Raw genomic sequence first — 19,871 nt, forward strand, 5'->3', positions numbered from 1 at the left:
CTCCATGAATGAAGATCTACGTCAAATAAACGCTTGGTCTATCGCCAATGGGCTACTCTTGAACCCGGCTAAATCACTTATCATTCCTTTATCCAAAAAAAAGTTTGATCTCTGCATCATTCCGGATATAAGGCTGCGAGATGACAAAATTAAAGTAGTTGAGCATTGTACTAGCCTTGGGTTTGTTATAGACCGTTCTTTATATGGGTACAAACACACCAATGTAATCATTGGTCGTATTTACGGGTGTTTGCGTATATTATGGCCCTCAGCTTTCTATACTCCTGTTGAAACTCGACGAAAACTGGTAGTTTCCTTAATTATGCCATTAATTTGTTACGCTGAAATTGTTTATAGTGTTAGGTATGTCTATGGGCTTCGAAGACACGACCATATCTCTGACTTTGCTAAGAAACTATTAGGTTGCACTTTACAGCAATACCTCGATGCAAGAAACTGCTTATTTTTACATAAACTTATACAACTTAGGATGCCATCTTATTTATATAACAGTCTTTCATTAAATCGATCCACTAGAAGCAACAATCTAACCCCTCATCTATATAATTACTTGAATTCATCCCGTTTATTTTTCATTCGTGCTGTCAGACTCTGAAACTCTCTCCCATCAATAACACCGGCACACAAAAAAAAAAAAGTGTCATGTACCAGGAACCAGACCTATCTTTCTATATGTTTTTGGGCACGCTGAATCCGAATTTGAAGTCCGTTTGGGCCCATCACCCTCCAGTTTTGAGCTGTGAGTGCATTTTGTTTGAATTTTTATGACTTTTTTGGAGTTTTTTGCATTTTTCTCAAAACTGAAGGGTGACCGGGCAAAACAGACTTGAAAATCGGATTCAGCGGTCCCAAAAACATATAGAAAGATAGGTCTGCTTCCTGGTACATGAAACTTTTTTTTTTGTGTGCCGGGTATGACAGCGACATGTCGCGACAGTGCTAGCACACAAAAAAAAAAGTTGTATGAACCAGAAACCATACCTATCTTTCTATATGTTTTTGGGACCGCTGAATCCGAATTTCAAGTCCGTTTTGCCCGGTCACCCTCCAGTTTTGAGAAAAGTGTAAAAAAGACCCCAAAAACTACCTTTTTTTGAGTTTTTTGCATATTACTCAAAACTGGAGGGTGACAGGGCCAAACGGACTTGAAATTCGGATTCAGCGGGTCCAAAAACATATGGAAAGATAGGTCTGGTTCCTGGTACATGACACTTTTTTTTTTTTGTGTGCCGGTGTAATCAAATTAATTTAGGGTTGGCAGATATATTTTGACGAAACTAGTAATCGAGATGCAAAATCCCGGACTTTCCCGGACAAATAAGGACAAAAAAAAGAGTACAAAACTAGGACAAAAAAAAAATGCATAATCTTATAAAAAAAATAACCGAACAATCCTATTAAAATTTAACTAAAAATCACTTTTTAACCCTTGTTCCCGTAGCATTTTTTTCTTATTTTTTCACAAATAAAAAAATAAATAAAAACTCTGAGACAAAGTTTGGCCTTCTCGGTATAGTATTATAATAAACATTTGAGCTATAATACTACAAAAGTTGTAATGCAATTCCAGTTAAAAAAATAAACCTCAGAGCTTATTCCTAGGAATAAAAGTTTTTTTTTATATTGACATGTATTCTTATGATAGTCTAACTGACGATTGAAAAATTAGGGCTAAATGAATTAAGAGTAGCATACAAGTAGTGAGATACTAAAAGGCTAGAAAAGAGTACAATCCCGGACAATTGATAGAAACTATCCCGGACGTCCCCCACACAGCCAAAAAAGAGTACATGTCCGGGAAAACCCGGACGGCTGGCAACCCTAAATTAATTGTAAATGTTAAAAAATTTAAAGCTGCAATTTTTCTTCATTTCTCATCCCTCCCAGTTTAAAACTAGCCCTAATCCAACTTTGATCCTATTCCCAAATCCCAACTCCCACAAAGATTTGCTCATCATAATTTATCTTTTTGTTATTTTTTTTTTTGTTTTCCTAATCAATGTTAACTTTAACTATATCTAAGTACTATAAAAGATGTAATCTTACTGTACAAACCATTATTGTCAATAAATAAATATTAAAAAAAATATTAAATTTAAAAATGTATAAATAATTTATTTCATCTCATTTATATTTTAATTTATTTTCAAATCTTGTTATTTATATTCTTGTTATCAAGAAGAAGAAGAAAACGTAAACAAGAATTTGTTTTTGTTTTATGGACTTTATGAAATTAATTCAACAGCATCTTACTGATGAGCCCAACTGTTGTGCCTGGGCGAAACGCATTATCTTGGACTAAAGTTCAAACAAAACATCAAATTGAATTAATTTCATAAAGTCCATAAAACAACAAACAAATTCTTGTTTACGTTTTCTTCTTCTTCTTAATATTTGCCAGACCACGGGCAATATTCTATTTAGGTGCACGAATTTTATCAATTCCCCTAAAATAATATAGTTTACAGTGAGTTTTCACTGTAAAATATAATATGTGTTGGTAATCATCAACTAAAAATTTTGCGTATAAGAAGGGTACAACAGCATCTTACTGATGAGCCCAACTGTTGTGCCTGGGAAAAACGCATTATTTTGGACTAAAGGTCAAACAAAACATCATTCTTGTTATCTATATTATGTACATAATGTATGTTGTTATTTATCTTTTTTAATTTTGTAATTTAAAGACAAATTTTTGTACCTTTTGTTGTCTCATTTTGACAAAATATAATAAACTAAACAATCAGTCCTATTGGCAATCTCATATGAGAAATTTCTCTGTGAGTAGATTTTATCCCCCGAGAATCTTTCTCCTTATCGAGAACCTTCATCAAAATTTCGTTTTTTTTTTAACAAAAAAAAACTTTGAACATAATTCCGCAGAAATGTACATTAACTCATTGTAGGCCCTGTTGTCAATGTCCACGTCCACGCAAAATAAAAAAAAAAAACGAATTATAGTTAAAAGTTAATTAAAAACAAAATTTTTTACCTTTTTTACAAGTTAAAATGTATAGAGCCCTTTAAATCTATCCTTGAGACATTCCATAAGCCTTTTGCTTAGATCTTCGTAGGAAATGGTAAAAGTTTCCATTATTAATAAAATGTATAATAATAAGACGCATAATCCCTTTTCACGCGTTTTTAATTTGAATAGTTGTCAATACATAAATTTTAGCTACATATAACGAAAATTAATTTTTCTGAACCTAGGTCAGAAAACCAAATGTAATTTTATCGTATCTAGTAGATTTGTAAAAAAAAGTGTTGGGAATTGATTTTTATTTTTTTATTTGTTTTTCGGATAAGGATTTCAAGATTGAAGCCAAAAAAATAAAAATCTGATAAAGAAGTACTTTTTCTTCTTTTCAATTTTCTCAAAAACTAGAATACACAGAGACATGTGGTTTTCATTGTTTGATAAGAAATTGTTTAAGGTATTTTTCTTTATTAGTCAATTTTGTATTGAAATCCACGGTCTTAACAAAAAACTCATAACTGTAAGTGTTGCTGCTGTTTTTTAATATTTTTTTTTCTATTTTAAGTATTTTTTAAGAAAATTAATTTTGGGACCAAATGAATTTGTCAATTGCCAATAAAAAACGCAGTGGCACCCAAATTTGGCCTCTATCAAAAGGTAATTTCATAAGGAAAATGTGTTTAATAGTCTCTAAGTTTAGGCAAGTGTAGCTAAAATTAACCTTTTTTTGGTACAATGAAATTTTTCAATTTAATTCCTATATTTAAAAGTAACGGCATTGATTAGTCTCTTCTAACTCTTCTCAGGAAACCAACTTTTTTTGCAATTTTTGCACACACATAATTGCCATGCTCTTTAAAACTTAACTTTGAATCCAACACAACTCCAAGATATTTAAAACTATCAACACACTCAATCCTCACTCCATCCATACACACATTTATTGGTTCAGTCACTTTAAATTTCATACATTTTGTCTTTTTCACGTTTAATTTCATGTTATTCATTTGAAGCCATCTATTTATGCTGTCCAAGTCCTCATTTAAACATTGTACCATATATTCAACATTCTTTCCACTTACATATATCAAGGCATCATCCGCAAACAACACAATTTTGCAAAATCGCAACACACATTTAATGTCATTTAGATATAAAAGAAAAAGCAACACACCCGAAACTGATCCCTGAGGTACTCCCAGATCTACTCCCATTGCATTTGATATAGTAAAAAACTACTCGAAATTTAGCAACAATTCAATGCAGCGGGTCATGTGGTCTTTTTTTTCATGCAAGCTGTATTGGTGACAAATACGTATTGAATATAGTTGAAACGAAGAGTTTAGTATGTGAATATGTATCGATTGTAAAAATGCACTTATGTCATTAAATGGAAGTTTGAAAGTAGTAAAAGAAAGTGTAAGAGAGATAAATGATGAGCTGAAAAATGAAAGTGTCAAAATAGAAGAAATGAAACAATCTATTAAAAATGTAAACAAATGTGAGCAACATGTTGCTAGTGAAAAAAAATTAGGGCGACCATCCCAAGTAGATAAAATCACAACAAAAACATTACTGTTAAAAAAGAGCCAAGTTCTCCTATGTTGAAATTATGCTGGCACAAAAAGTATTGAGATGTAAAAGTGTACCAAGTTCTAAAGTTTGGGTTCAAATTCGTATTACTAAAATTTTGATTGTTCTCTTGACAATTTTTTCTTTTAATTACCGATTTTTAAAGTTATTTCAAAAATTGCCAAGTAAACAATCAATATTTTATTGATACGAATTTGAACCCAAACTTTAGAACTTGGTACACTTTTACATCTCAATACTTTTTGTGCCAGCATAATTTCAACATAGGATAACTTGGCTCTTTTTTAACAGTAATGTTTTTGTTGTGATTTCACTACTTTTTGCAAGGTTTGGCTGTAGAATTGAAAATCTCTATATTTGATGAAAATTCAGTGAAAATGGGCGGTGGCCACGCGCCCTGGCTGAAATTCTCAAACTTTAATTTTTTTCCTTTGTATAAACTACCAGCTCTACTATTCTACCAAATTTAAAGATTCTACGATAATCAGAAGTGCTCTATAATATTTGATGAAAATTCAGCAAAAATGGGCGGTTATCACGCCCCCTGGCTGAAATTCTCAAATTTTAAATTTTTTCCTTTGTATAAACTACCAGCTCTTCCATTCTACCAAATTTCAAGATTCTACGATAATCAGAAGGGGTCTATAATATTTGATGAAAATTCAGGGGAAATGGGCGGTTGCCACGCCCTCTAGCTCAAATTTTAATTTTTTTACTTTGTATAAACTACCAGCTCTACCGTTCTACCAAATTTCAAAATTCTATGATAATCAGAAGTGCTCTATAATATTTTATGAAAATTCAGCGAAAATGGGCGGTTGCCACGCCCCCTGGCTGAAAATCTCAAATTTAAAATTTTTTTCCTTTGTATAAACTACCAGCTCTACCATTCTACCAAATTTCAAGATTCTACGATAATCAGAAGTGATCTATAATATTTGATGAAAATTCAGGGGAAATGGGCGGTTGCCACGCCCCCTGGCTGAAATTCTCAAACTTTAAATTTTTTCCTTTGTATAAACTACTAGCTTTACCATTCTACTAAATTTCAAGATTCCACGATAATTAAAAGTGCTCTATAATATTTGATGAAAATTCAGCGGAAATGGGCGAATGCCACGCCCCCTGAATTGAAAATCTCAAATTTTCGATTTTTCCTTTGTATACACCACAAGTCCTATCACCGTGTAAAATTTCAAGTTTCTACGATATCGGGAAGTTCTCCATAATTTTGATGATCTGTCAGTGAGTCAGTGAATCAGTGAGTCAGTTACGGTTTTTGCGATTTTTGAAGCCACATATCTCAGAAACTACTCATCGTAGGAGGCTGAAATTTTGTGAGGTGTTTGGTTTTGTAGCGAGTTTGAAATTTCTAGTATCTTTGGTATGGAAGTTAAAGGGGGGTCGAAAATGGCCTGAGTTGTTTCCTGTAAATAAGGGTGTAGTGCCAAAGTTGCTAGAGAGAGATCATCGTATGCCGAAAAATTAAAAGAAATAAAACATCATGATCCTTTTATAGTTCTTAAACCAAAAACGGGTAATCAGGATGCATACACCACAAGAATTGCAATTATGGATAAAATTGATCCAAACGGTATTCAAGTGTCCCAAGTCAAAAATCGAAATAATATGGCAGTGGTGGTGGTATGGGATGATAATCAATCGGTTCAAAAGCTTATAAGTGATTTAGAAAAAGAAATGGGTGATAATTACCAAGTTGAAATTCCAAAAGTGCGTGATTTTAGAGTAAAAATATTTGTTTTACCTAAAATGTTTACAGCAGAAGAATTAATTAAGCAAATTAAAGAAAAAAATGAATATTTACAATTCGAAAATGTTATTTTTAAAGTAATTTATCAAAGCAAGGACAGAAACATAAACAATTACTGTGCCATTATTGAAGTGGAATTCGAAGCTTTCAAGAAAATTATGCAAGAAGGCAGATTACGTATAGGGTGGGGTAAATTTAGAGTGCTTGAATCGTTATATGCATGTAAGAAGATGCTACAAGTGTTTGGGTTTTAACCATCGGTAGAACGATGCACTCGAAATCAAACTTGTTCTCACTGTGCTGGTGAACACAAGCTTAGTGAATGTACGATGAAGTCTGAAAATCCTACCTGTGTTAATTGTTCATTTGCGAACAAAACGGGTAATGAATGAAATGTTTTCTTTAAACTCTGTTAGAACCAAAGGAATAACATCATGGTATAATAATAAACTAGACTCTCTAAGAAACATAAAAATTAATGCGTATAACATGGCTGTGATAACTAAGTGCAATCAAGAGTGAAACTCATATAGACTGAATAGAAATAAGTACAAACAAAGTATTATTAAAGCAAAGAACAATTATGTGCTATATAAAATAGCTTTAAATAGTGGTAACCAGAAGGGATTATGGCGTGCAATAAAAGATTTAGTTTTAGGTAAAGAAATAACGAAAATAGAAATAAACGTTGCAATAGAGACAAATATATGTGCAATAGTAAATCATTTAAATGGTTTATTTGTTGATAGTGTCGTTGAAATAAACAATTCTATTTTGCATGTACCCTACGTTTCCTTTTTATGCGCAGTACAATATGTTTTAAAAGAAATGAACAACAAAAAAGATGTTTTCGGAATAAACTCAAAAATTTCGACTTAGTTGGCCATGAAATTTTAGAAATAATAAATGAGTCACTACAATGTGGAGTGTTTCCCAAAACCCTAAAAAAATCTATTGTTGTCCCTGTTGCAAAAGTCCCAAATCCCAGAGAAGCACTTGAACATAGCCCAGTAAATATGTTACCGACAATAGAAAAACTTATTGAAAAAATAGTAAGCAAGCAACTTTCACAACACGTCAAAACACAAAATATATTGATAGATCAAAAATCTGGATTTCGGGGAGGGCATTCATGTGAAACAGCTCTAGTAAGTACAATCCACGACTGGAAAATAAAGATGGATGAAGGGAGAAAAATAATTGCCATATCATGGAAATTTTAATTGATAAGATGGAGAATTACGGCGTAAAAGGAATTGAGAAGAAATGGTTTGAATCTTACTTAAATCAAAGATGGCAAAAAACAACAATTTTAGAAAGTGAATCAAGCGAAAGAAGTGTCAATATTGGAGTGCCACAAGGATCGAATTTGGGTGATGAATTATTTCTTCTCTACATAAACGAAATTAACAAAGTGTTAAAATGGTGTAAATGTGTTCTTTTTGCAGATGACACTTTAATTTACATTGACTTTAAGAATATAATGGATGTACATATATGCAAAAATTAATGAAGATCTTGATAATGTTTATCAGTGGCTTTGTATGAACAAATTAAAACTGAAAAACCAAATTCATGATTCTAATTTCAAATGAAATTGTTAATTTGCAAATTGGATCGGAAAATATCAAACAAGTGAAAAGCATAAAATATTTAGGGGTTATTATTGATAAAGACTTAAATTTCAAAGAACATACGGATTATATTTACGCGAAGATAAGAAAAAAAGTGGGTTTTTTAAATAGATTCAGTTCGGGTTGGGGTCGAAATTCTGTATGGGCCAAAATTCGGATTCCAAAATTCTGTATTTTAAAATTCTGTATTTTAAAATTCTGTAAATTCAAAATTCTGTATTCTAAAATTCTGTAAACACAAAATTCTGGATTTCAAAATTCTGTATTCCAAAATTCTGTACTCCAAAATTCTGTAAATGATATCAAAATTCATTATCAAAACAATTTTTCTTTTATCATTTACAGAATTTTTTAGTTAAGATTTTTGATATTTTCTATTCAGAACCTTGAAGCAGTTTGCGTTCGACAGCTTAAGTTAAGTGTTGAGTTAATCGTGATATAAAATGAATTCAGAAAAATGGAAAATATTAAATTAGTAAAACCTAATAAAGGAAAGGATAAATTGTGTGGCGATGGTTTTATGTTTAATAACGAAGAAAGAACAACTTACAAAAAAAAAAAAACATGGAAAATTAAATATTTTATTAATGAAAAATCTCGGAAAATTTTTCGGAAAATAGGGTAGGTACTTAACTCAAATTAGTCATGCACTTAATAACTCCATTCGAATTTTGTCGAAAAAAATTGAATTTTTTGAGAAAAATGAAATTCAAGCCAGCAGAACATGAAAATCTCGGAAAACTTATCGGAAAATGGAGCGCTTAATTCAAATTAGTCGAACATTCAATTATTTATGTCCAATTTTTTCGAAAAAGTGGAATTTTTTGAAAAAAAAAAAAAAAAACAAATTCAAGTTAATAGAACATGAATTTGTATGGAAAATGAAAATATTTTTTTTTAATGGAAAATCTCGGAAATTTTTTTTCGAAAATTGGGTACTTAACTCAAAGCACTTAATTATTCAAGATAATTAAAAAAAATAAATTATTTTTGTAAAAAAATTTTTGTTTTGGAATTTTTGTTTTGGAATTTTTGTTTGGCACCTAAATATTAAACCAAACCCGAATTTTTTACTAACAGTTTAAGGCATTTTCTGGTAATTGCTCTGCTAACTTTAAATCGAGTTAGCAGAACATTAAGTTTTTCCAAAAGTAGGGGAGCACTTGATAAAATTTTGGGGTACTTGCTCTGCTTACTTGAGGGACATGTTTTAATGTAGAGATTTAGAATTACAGAATTTTTAAAAGCAGAATAATGGATTTGCAGAATTTTGAAAAACAGAATTTTGGATTTACAGAATTTTGAAATACAGAATAATAGGAAAGCAGAATAATGGAATACAGAATTATGTTCATACAGAATTTTTTCTTCAAATACAGAATTTTGGTCATACAGAATTTTGGAATACAGAATAACGACCCGTTCCCATTCAGTTCATGTGCAATATAGATCTCAGGCAAAGACTACAGGTTCTTCAAAATAAAGCTATGCGTGTTGTCTTAAATTGTAATAGATACAGCTGTGTTCAAAATAATAGTAGTGCCTGTACTCCAGTCAAAGCGTCGGAAAAAAGGGCCTCACCTTGCGCCGAGAGGCACTGTCAGTTTTTATTTCATGGATCGATAGGGGTATATTTAAAGGCTTAAACCCAATTTCTCACCACCTGATCATTCTTTTTAGCGGAGTTATTCACAAAAATGCATTTTTTGGGATATTTTACTTCTAAGCTAATATCTTTGCTCCAGATTGTCGTAGACCAAAAAATAAACATACATTCTCTTCCTTATAATATTTTCTATTGTTGTATGTAATTTCATTGTATTTGAGTGAGTAAATATAAAATGGCAGCCATTTATAGTCAAATTCTTGTTGTTAAAAAATATATTTTTGTCATTATTTCGAAAAAAGCTTATATCATGACTAACATTTTTCTAACCTATTTTGTAGCCTATAAAAATAAAATATTAATGTAGTCCTTTAAATTATATACAATTTAAAAAAAAAATTAGCTCTCTACGACCCACACGACCCGAGAAATTAATTTTTTAAAAAAGGTCCAAATGACCAACGAAAAAACATAAGACAAATTCTCTTATAACAAGAAACAATGAAAACAACCCCTCTTACTGAGAACTAGTATTCGAATCTTAAACAAGAGAAATTTTTTTGAATTTTCGTACGGATTAATGCTTTCTTAAAATTATAATAACTCGGCTCCCGTAGGTCGTAGAAAGCTAAATTTTTTTTAAATTGTAGATAATTTAAAGGACTACAATAATATTTTATTTTAATAGCCAATACTTGCACCGTTTGCAAAATAATAAGGCAAGAGTTTGCTAAACAAAAAAACGACTTTGACTTAATATTACTTATTTTTTATTTGTTTCGACAAAAAGATTGTGCACTAAAGGACCCCGCACAATTTGTATGGGAAGTGGCCCTCGGTGAAATTGTCTGAAATTTTAGTATGTTGTTCTCTTGGAGCCCTTGATCAAAAGTCGATATGGGCAGAAAGTCGAAAAATGGACAGTTTTTAAAATAACGGTTTTTTTCCGATGACCATCTCAAACCTTTTAAAAGGGATAGTAACTCTCTTATTGTGTTTTACGCTATTTTTTAGTGGAATCCATAGGTTTAAAGGGTCGCTGAAACCGAATCCGAAGTCTATTTTGCCCCATCACGTCAGATTTTCAAGATAACCTCAAAAAATATTACAGCCTCAAAAAATTTTTTTTTTTGATCTGGGAGTGCGACTATGTTTATTATATGTTTTTCGGGTCGCTAAAACCCTATCACCTCAGGTTTTCGAGATAACCTCAAAAAAGATGTTCGTTTCTTTTTTGATGTTATCTCAAAAACCTGACGTGATAGGGCAAAATAGACTTCGAATCTAGTTTTAGCGACCCGAAAAACATATATTTAGCAGTGTCGCACTCCCAGTTCAAACAAAAATTTTTTTTTTGGGCTGTGACATTTTTTGAGGTTATCTTGAAAACCTGACGTGATGGGGCAAAATGGACTTTGGATTCGGTTTCAGCGACCCTTAAAACCTATGGATTCCACATTAGAATAGCGCAAAATACAATTAAGAGAGTTACTATCCCTTTTAAAAGGTTTGAGATAGTCATCGGAAAAAACCCGTTATTTTAAAAACTGTCCATTTTTTGACTTTCTGCCCATATCGACTTTTGATCAAAGGCTTCAAGAGAACAACATACTAAAATTTCAGACAATTTCACCGAGGGCCACTTCCCATACAAAATGTGCGGGGTCCTTTATAGAAAATGTTGTAACGAACAATTCATTGCTTTATTTTTTGCCGTTGGACATTCTGAAGTCGAGTTATACCCAAAAAACGATATTTTTGGGTGTTTTCGCACCGGTTTTGCATGCGTTCATTTATCAATAGCTCGGTCATCTTTGGTGATAAAGAGCTCATTTTTTCTTTAAAATGCAGGACATGAACAGGGCTACAAAATAAGTTAGAAAAATGTTAGTCATGATATAAGCTTTTTTCGAAATAATGACAAAAATTGTTTTTTAACAACAAGAATTTGACTTTAAATGGCTGCCATTTTATATTTACTCACTCAAATACAATAAAATTACATACAACAATAGAAAATATTATAAGGAAGAGAATGTATGTTTATTTTTTGGTCTACGACAATCTGGAGCAAAGATATTAGCTTAGAAGTAAAATATCCCAAAAAATGCATTTTTGTGAATAACTCCGCTAAAAAGAATGATTAGGTGGTGAGAAATTGGGTTTAAGCCTTTTAAATATACCCCCATCGATCCATGAAATAAAAACAGACAGTGCCTCTCAGCGCAAGGTCAAATGACGCTTTGACTGGAGTACTGCAACAAAATAACATTTTTTTATATTTACGGTGCTTCTACGGTTAAAAATTTAATTTCTTTGATGTCAAAGTTTGTAACGGTCAATTACTAATAAATGTATCGTAGTTTTAAAATGAAAAAGAAGGTGCTAAATAATTTTTCATTGACCTTTGGTTGTTCTTTCTAATTTGGCCTGTTCAAAATAATAGTAGTTAAAGTTATTTTTGAAGAATTTAAAAGCGGTTTATAACTTAGAATATTTATTTTTGCTTTAAAAGTAAGTACTCATATAATTTGAACAATTTTTCAACAAAAAACGATTTGTTTCGGTTTTAATCTATTTAAAATTCGAAGAGCAAAACACTGCAGTTCGGATAACGGAAACTTATACGAAAGCTGCTTGAAGAAGGGAAAACCTATTTGGAAATTCAAAGTTATATTAGGATGGTCCCCTACAAAGGTAGCCAGTGCAATACACTCAACAAAAGACCCGAAACGCGCGGTAGAAAAAGAAAAAAGACCGTCGTAGATGTCCAGATGAGCAAAGTTGAGCCTTCTGCATCGCCGTTTCAAATCCAGAAGGCCTTAAGCCTGGATTGCAGTGCAGTGAACATTCGGAGGCGACTGTTAGAGACTAATTTGTACTCTTGAAGTCCACGAAAAGTTCCGCGGAACATATTAAAAAGCGTATCCAGTTTGTAAAAGACCACATAAACTGGCCAACGAAGTAATGGCGTAACATATTGTTTACTGATGAGAGCAAATTTGTCCTCTTTGGTGGTACTGGATCTCCACAATACGTCCGACGTCCACCCAATACGGAATATGTTCCAAAGTATACGACGAAAACAGTTAAACATGGAGGGTCAAAAATTTTAGTATTTTAACATATTTCCTTGTTAACAGCGGAACTTTTCGTGGACTTCAAGCGTACAAATTAGTCTCTAACAGTCGCCTCCGAATGTTCACTGCACTGCAATCCAGGCTTAAGGCATTCTAGATTTGAAACGGCGATGCAGAAGGCTCAACTTTGCTCATCTGGACAATACGCGTGTCATCTACGACGGTCTTTTTTCTTTTTCTACCGCGGGTTTCGGGTCTTTTGTTGAGTTTATTGCACTGGCTACCTTTGTAGGGGACCATCCTAATATAACTTTGAATTTCCAAGTAGGTTTTCTCTTCTTCAAGCAGCTTTCGTATAAGTTTCCGTTATCCGAACTGCAGTGTTTTGCTCTTCGAATTTTAAATAGATTAAAACCGAAACAAATCGTTTTTTGTTGAAAAATTGTTCAAATTATATGAGTACTTACTTTTAAAGCAAAAATAAATATTCTAAGTTATAAACCGCTTTTAAATTCTTCAAAAATAACTTTAACTACTATTATTTTGAACAGGCCAAATTAGAAAGAACAACCAAAGGTCAATGAAAAATTATTTAGCACCTTCTTTTTCATTTTAAAACTACGATACATTTATTAGTAATTGACCGTTACAAACTTTGACATCAAAGAAATAAATTAAAATAAATTTTTAACCGTAGAAGCACCGTAAATATAAAAAATGTTATTTTGTTGCAGGCACTACTATTATTTTGAACACATCTGTATACCCCTTCAAACATTATGTTACAATCCTTAAAGTGGTTAAATGTTAATCAGCGTCTAATATTGAAAGTCCTTATTTTTATTTATAATATAAAATCTTGCAATTATCCACAGTATCTACAATAAAAATTGATTTATGTTGGCGAATTGCAACCATTCAATCTAAGATCTGAAAATGATTTCAGACTGGAGAGATATAACCGGAGCAGCACCCAAAAATCTGTAATGTATCAAGGAGTGAAACTATTTAATTCACTGCCAAGAGAATTAAAAGATGAGTTCAACTTCCAACGTTTTATGAAACTTCTCATAAATTTCATTAAAATAAATTATTGTTAGATTTCAAATCTTGTTATTATTCAAAATTTAAATTTTAAATTCAAATCAAAAATTTTTTTAATTTAAAATTTAGTTAAAAATTTAAACTCTTAATAGCACTGCCGGTCATCTGAATACGTCCACATTTTAGTTCATCTTATTTTTAGCCTGGCTTGGTATTTATTGCTATGGTACATCTTTTTTACATACGTAACGTAAGGAGAAAAAAAATTGTCTTGGGACCTACCGTTCTTTTCACACGGTAGCTAGACAAAATCTATTCATAAAAACAAGTATATTTTTTGACTCATCTGAATAGACTCAAAAGCAAAAATGTTAATAAATGATGAGTTGCATGAGTTAGTTGGACTCAAAATTGTGTCTGTCAATAAATCTGATTGTCTACAGGGTGTCCCAAAAGTAATGGATCAAACGAAATATGCTGATAGGCCAACTTTAGGGCTCTCAGAATTTAGTAACTTGTTCATCCCAAATCCTTACGGTTTTCAATTTAATGCAGTTCTTGTGAATTATCGAAAAATCTCGACTTTGCAACAGTATTTTGCTTCCTCCGGTCATAATTGATTTTTGTTTTTTACAATTCTTTCACTAAAACATTGGCTAATAAGAATAAATAATTATTTAATCAAAATATTTTTTATTTCATACGCCATTTTGCTGCAAATTAATTAACAGTTCCATGTTTTATAAAAACTCAATTACTTAATTTTTTTTCAGAGCAACACACTGCAAAAAATTTGTATGGTGTGACACAGGTTAATTATTTTAAAAACTTGCCGTGTTATTGCACTTTTCAAAAATGTATAAAAGTTTCCAAACTTAAAGTTAGAACAAAAGATATTACAATTTTAATGCAACAAAACAGGCCTTTTCAGAGAAAAATAACAAAGAAAAATAAACACATCTCCTCGACTGTTGTTTGTTTATTTCTTTTTGAATAAAAGCCTCGATTTTTGTTTGTTATTTTGCTCTGAAAACCCCTGTTTTTTTGCATTAAAATTGTAATATCTTTCGTTCTAATTTGAACTTTGGAAATTTTTATACATTTTTGAAAAGTGCAATAACACGGCAAGTTTTTAAAATAATAAACCAGTATCACACCATACAATTTTTTTTCGGTATGTTCCTCTCAAATAAAAGTAAGAAATTGAGTTTTTATAAAACATGGAACTGTTACATAATTTGCAGCAAAATGGCGTATGAAATAAAAAATATTTTGATTAAATAATTATTTCTTATTATTAGGCAATGTTTTAGTGAAAGAATTGTAAAAAACAAAAATCAATTATGACCGGAGGAAGCAAAATACTGTTGCAAAGTCGAGATTTTTCGATAATTCACAAAAACTGCATTAAATTGAAAACCGTAAGGATTTGGGATGAACAAGTTACCAAATTCTGAGAGCCCTAAAGTTATCCTATCTGCATATTTCGTTTGATCCATTACTTTTGGGACACCCTGTATAACCTATAAGGACGAAAACGGCTCGAAAAAAATCATTAGGCGCGGGAAAATGGCGAAAATAAAAGAAGTCTTTGAATTAGGCCGAAATCAACGATGCATTGGGACAAAAATTAACACAAGTTAAAATTTAGTATGTAGTTATTCGCGCAATATCCAAGGGTATAGAAACAACATTTACAATCGAAGTTGCTTAGCCACAACATTGGCCGATAGATGTGCAATGATCTGAACAGCATAACTTCGCGCTAAAAATTAAGCTGAAAACCGGTATGAAATGCAGTTTAACGACGGCAAAACGGGTTGTCAGAAGTGGTAAACATTTGAGAAGAACAAATCTTCGCAAAAACTACCACTTTACAAACCACGAAAAGAAACTCGCCTCCAATAGTAAAAAAAACTGTGTTAGAAATTGCAGATCGAAAGTTTTGTAGAAAAAGACTTGTGCCACTCGAGGACTGGCGCGGTTAAGCTATTGCATTGCATTTTTTATCAACTTATGCAATAATACCTAATTTGTTTACCTACACTACACAAAACCAATGATTATGTTTTGTATCAACAAGATCACATTTGAAAACATGCATACACACAATCTCATGCCATAAACTTCTACAGATAAAAAAATATGAAAACACAAGAATACTTTTTCTCTTCTGATTTAATATCGCAAGCGCAATGCAACGCTTTACTCGTTCACAAATCACAAAAAGTTGAACAAGAAACAGAAGAATGGGAAGACAAAACAAAAGAAAAGACAATACAGATAATTTTTTTTGCTCCTGATTTATCCTGCAGACACAGCATTTACGGTCTTCTTCCTTACTACTATCTTTGTTTTCTAACACAATTTATATAACCCTCTCTGTCTGAACCAAAACCATTCACACATCCATGCAAGCTTCGTACAATCGTATCATGTGCATACACACATACCATCATAAATGTAATAACTTTTCGTTACGTTTTTTCTTGGTTAGCTCCCCATCCCAGGCCTGCGTTAAAATCTATGCAATAGCTTAAAAAATAGCTTGCACTTAATGACACTCCCTTCACAGTTATGCAGACAACTTAAAATAATCCTTCTCTCTACGAAGGTCATACAAATAGGAATTTAGACCTCAGGGTTAACTTAATTCATTTTTTTCCTTTGTAAAATCACCGGTTGGAAATTCGACTTTCACGACATTTTTTTTTTACTATTGGAGGCGAGTTTCTTTTCGTGGTTTGTAAAGTGGTAGTTTTTGCGAAGATTTGTTCTTCTCAAATGTTTACCACTTCTGACAACCCGTTTTGCCGTCGTTAAACTGCATTTCATACCGGTTTTCAGCTTAATTTTTAGTGCGAAGTAATGCTGTTCAGATCATTGCACATCTATCGGCCAATGTTGTGGCTAAGCAACTTCGATTGTAAATGTTGTTTCTATACCCTTGGATATTGCGCGAATAACTGCATACTAAATTTTAACTTGTGTTAATTTTTGTCCCAATGCATCGTTGGTTTCGGCCTAATTCAAAGACTTCTTTTATTTTCGCAATTTTTTCCGCGCCTAATAATTTTTTTCGAGCCGTTTTCGTCCTTATAGGTTATAGACAATCAGATTTATTGACAGACACAATTTTGAGTCCAACTGACCCATGCAACTCATCATTTATTAACATTTTTGCTTTTGAGTCTATTCAGATGAGTCAAAAAATATACTTGTTTTTATGAATAGATTTTGTCTAGCTACCGTGTGAGAAGAACGGTAGGTCCCAAGACAATTTTTTTTTTCCTAAGCTAAGCGCATAAAGATGTTCTCTCGTTACGTATGTAAAAAAGATGTACCATTGCAATAAATACCAAGCCAGGCTAAAAATAAGATGAACTAAAATGTGGACGTATTCAAGTGACCGGCAGTGTATATTAGACTGGGCCAAAAAAATAAAATATTTTTTTTTTGAAAGTTACTTCGAAAATCTTGATCAGGATGATGAAAAAAAAATTTGGTGAAAATTTGAGCCGTTAAAAATAATTTTAAGAGGTCTATCATCGGTGTTTTTTATTTTTATACATGATATGATGTGTTACAACAGAACTGCTAGACGATCAAAGTAAAAAAAAATTCTGTTCATTTTTTCTTATATAAAATTATATTTCCTACAAAAAAGATCTGATTGAAAATTTTCGTCAGACGAGCCGTATTCGAGTAATTAAGCTTTTTTTTTTTCAATTTGACTGTTTCACTTTGGAATTTTGTGATGACCAAATAAGTGAATAGAAAAATAAAGCCACGACAGATTCTTATAGGAAATTTAATTCTCTACAAAAAAGGTCTCATAGTAATTTTCCCTAAATTGAGTTCTGAAGAAGTTATTCACGATTTAAAAATTGATTTTTTAATTTTTTTCTCGATTTAAATCGTGAACAACTTCTTCAGAACTCAATTTAGGGAAAATTACTAAGAGACATTTTTTGTAGAAAATTAAATTTCCTATAAGAATCTGTCGTGGTTTTATTTTTCTATTCACTTATTTGGTCATCACAAAATTCCAAAGTGAAACAGTCAAATTAAAAAAAACACTTCGATTTAAAAAGCTTAACTACTCGAATACGGCTCGTCTGACGAAAATTTTCAATCAGATCTTTTTTGTAGGAAATATAATTTTATATAAGAAAAAATGAACAGAATTTTTTTTTACTTTGATCGTCTAGCAGTTCTGTTGTAACACATCATATCATGTATAAAAATAAAAAACACCGATGATAGACCTCTTAAAATTATTTTTAACGGGGCTCAAATTTTCACCAAATTTTTTTTTCATCATCCTGAACAAGATTTTCGAAGTAACTTTCAAAAAAAAAAATATTTTATTTTTTTGGCCCAGTCTAGTGTATATAATTAATAAAATAAATAAATCAAAAATCAAATCAATCTATTTGATTTTGCAGAAGCAACTTAAGGTGGGAGTTAATATTCATAATTTTTTTTTTTTTCAATTCAAAAAATATTGTTATGTATATTTAATTATTAGGAATAATGTCTTTTCTTGTTTGACATTCTAGCAAGTTAATTTCCAGAGCCAAAAATAACCAAAAAGGAGTTGGAAACGACCATGACGTGGGGTCGATTTTAGTCTTCGCTTTCACAAGTTCTCTTGTCTTGAATATATTTGAAGACCATGTTATGTTCAAATTGAATAAACATTGACAGAAACAATACTGTTTAGCTAACAATCCAGTTTTTCACAACATTGCTCTTCTTAAAATTTATTATTTTAAAATATTGTAAGTAGGTATAGATTTTAATTTAGATTTTTTTAAGTATTTTTAGAATATACATTTTTTACTTTAGAGTATTGAAAAAGGGGTAACCATGGCCGAAACTTCAACGAAATATTAAATTACAAGACAGACCTACAGCCCACTTAGATGTCGGTTATAGCGAACATTAAAATGCATCAGGAAAAAAGATACAGTATGTAATTGAATAATTTTTCCTGATGCTCGTTTATTCCGATCATGAAAACTTACGTCAATTGACAAACACAAAATCTACCTACTCTCTTCTTTTCCTGATTGAAATACACACGAACAAATTTTTCGTATGCAGTGGAACTGGGGCCCTATTTTGTAAAACGATTATCGTTGAAACTACTTCGTTCTTGTTCAAATGCGATTAGCCAATACGATCGTTTGTCTTGCTTAGAAAAAAAAAAACAAATTGCCAAACTTCGAAGCCAATTTTATTTTCACTGATTGCAATGAAATAAAAAATATTATAAACATACTCAAATATTAAAACGAAGAAGCAATTTTTTTTAAAGCACCACAACACAACAAAACGATAAAACAAACAATTGATCTCAATCTTCATGTCCAATTAACAATGGCAGAGATAAAGTTCTGGGAAAGATGATTTTCTTCTTTAAACTTATGTATAAAATAAATAGTGGAAATCACAAAATATGTCCATAAAGTCAATTTTATTAAGTTTTTGAATAGAAAACATTATTAAATAGCACAAGAAAAGTAAAAGAAAATTTTTTTGCCACTGAAGATTTTGTTTATCTACTTATTTTTTGACGGTTTTTCATTGGCGTGAAGTTGGTACGCTTGAAAAAAAAATTGTTTTTTCATTTTGATCTGGCAATATTTTCAACCATGCATTAACGTTGTACTAAATCGCTCTATGTCGTGACTATCGTTGTCCTGGGTATCGTTGTTTTGCCTTTCGTTTCGTAATACGAAATAGGGCCCCTGGAAAAATTTAAAACACTTCAGGGAAACGATTTGTTTCATTTTGTGTCAAATGTCAATCAGCTGGCACGAAAAATGAATTTGCATCATCAAATAAATTTTCTGTTCGAAAAAAATTCTTTGAGTCATTTATAAATCGATTGGTTAAGCGTTTGTGTTTCAAATCGAATTACACGTATTCTATACGTGTAATTAATTTACAAAATATCTGTTTGAAAATTTTTCCTGATTCATTTTCCTGATCGCTATAACTGGCCCCTTAGGATCATAATTTATAACAGCTGCGTTTCTTTTGGAACATTTGTCTTATGATTTACTTGAAGTTGCTTTGAGCTACTTTTTCAATAGAGAAATAGTAGTCGAAATCAACTTTGAGTACTAAGCAG

The 19,871-nt window shown here is 31.5% G+C and overlaps 1 protein-coding gene across 1 annotated transcript in view; it reads right to left on the reverse strand.

Annotated features, from left to right (window-relative positions):
* The window catches only part of LOC129909901 (26S proteasome regulatory subunit 6B), a 38,058-nt gene that overhangs the window by 6,283 nt on the left and 11,904 nt on the right, over nt 1-19,871 (reverse strand). The window lies entirely within an intron of this gene.

The sequence above is a fragment of the Episyrphus balteatus genome, chromosome 2, assembly GCF_945859705.1.
Source record: "Episyrphus balteatus chromosome 2, idEpiBalt1.1, whole genome shotgun sequence".
Classification (NCBI taxonomy): domain Eukaryota; kingdom Metazoa; phylum Arthropoda; class Insecta; order Diptera; family Syrphidae; genus Episyrphus; species Episyrphus balteatus.